Genomic DNA, 1,764 nt, shown 5'->3' on the forward strand with positions numbered 1-1,764 from the left:
ATATATATATATATTGTTGTTATCTTATTCTTCAAAATGAATTAATTCAATGTCATCTCAGTGATGTTTGCAATATGTGGCAACTCTCAAAGATGGGGCTGATCAAGTTATGGTAGAGGGGTCAGCTGAAAGGTCAAGAAGTCACTGAGCTTAGGGTTAAGCCGCCTGTTCTAGCAGCAAGAAGAAAGTTAGGCTGGGTAAGGGTTAGGCATAAAACAGGGATATTGGCAGCTGTATTTGGTTAGTGATGATGCTTTTATTCAGGTGCTTATAAAAGTCCTGTGCTTTGTGCAAGATGTGTTGTGAGCTATGCATCATGTGGCTGTAACAGAACTCACTTAGTGGATGCATTTGATAATCCTTATATTGGTCTGCCATAGTTACTATGTGATAATTTAGGAAAATGTGTTCATGCAAGGGTTTGCATATCATGAAAACAGCAAGTAATTACTCTTCTAAATTTTGTCTTTAGGTATTTACTTTAATAACAACTTGCAGCACAGTTAAAAAAAGCATCACACACTGCATCATGTGAAGCATAAGAAGCAACATCAACTAAACAAGAGTGGCAGGTTAGGACAACAACTCAAAGTGTGTGGTTGGGCTAAACCAGTGCAAATGCTGGAAATAATTTAGGTTTAAGGTGGATAGCCCATTTTTCAAATGCATTATTGTATTGCATCATTATTAGTCACTTGCTAGTTGTTGCCCTCCTTCTCAATCTGGTATCAGAAATACAAACCTGCTCTGTCACTATGGAGAACTGCATTTCTGTTAAAATAGTTATTGAATGTTTGAACATTTTGCCCAAGCAGTTGGGCTTTCATGCAAATGTTTCATGTGTTTCTCTGCTAGTAGAACAAACAAGTCCTTTAAGCTTTGTCATCTGTTAATTTTTTGACACCATGAACTTTGTCCCCACCATTGACATAGTTCTGCCTTGTACTGCTAAATCAACATTCAAGCTCATGATAAATCGCATGTAGTTTTAGGTCATTGTTGAGTCTTAAGTGAGAAGTGCCTTTGGGAGATATGCTCAAATCAGTATGAAAATATATTCAACTTCATTTTTGAACATGACTTTGGAAACCCACCCTGAAAGTCCAGGATGCTATTGCAGCAGTCACCTTCACCCTGAGGTAAGTTAACTGCTGCATTCCATGAATGGCTGCTTAATTTGAAGAAAATGATGCAAACTGTTATGTGATGATAATTTCCAAAACTTTGCTTATCAGCAAAATTGGGCTCTCTGGCCTAGTGTTTCCTGAATGCATATGGCATTATTTTTTTTACAAGGTAGCATATTTGCTGTCTTCCACTCATCTGTAACATTACCAGGGTCCAGGAATCTGCTGAAAAGCAGTTGGTCTGGTAGAGCCATCTGTGCTCTAGTTTCACTGATAGTTTGGACACATATGAATGCCATTAGGACCATATGCCTCAGATGGTTTGGGCACATATGTGTGACGTTAGGACCACATGCCCCATTGCTGTTTACTTTCTCAGTCATGTCTCCACTGACTTTTTGTTAGGGATATTTTGGTAAGTAGTGAAGATTGCAGCATTTTCCATGACATACCAGGTTTCAAAATGGTCATGCCTTGGATTTTTGATTGATATCTTGTTTGTTATGGACATGGGTACATCTCAAGTACAAGTGTTTGCTATCCCCTTAACAGTGCCAAAACTGATAAAAGTTTTGAAATATACTGGCCACTTCTATGTCCTGGATGAATTCAATCATGGTCCAAAATGGTTGTTGCA

This window comes from Pollicipes pollicipes, unplaced genomic scaffold (genome assembly GCF_011947565.3).
Source record: "Pollicipes pollicipes isolate AB1234 unplaced genomic scaffold, Ppol_2.1 Scaffold_4881;HRSCAF=5763_pilon_pilon_pilon, whole genome shotgun sequence".
Taxonomy (NCBI): domain Eukaryota; kingdom Metazoa; phylum Arthropoda; class Thecostraca; order Pollicipedomorpha; family Pollicipedidae; genus Pollicipes; species Pollicipes pollicipes.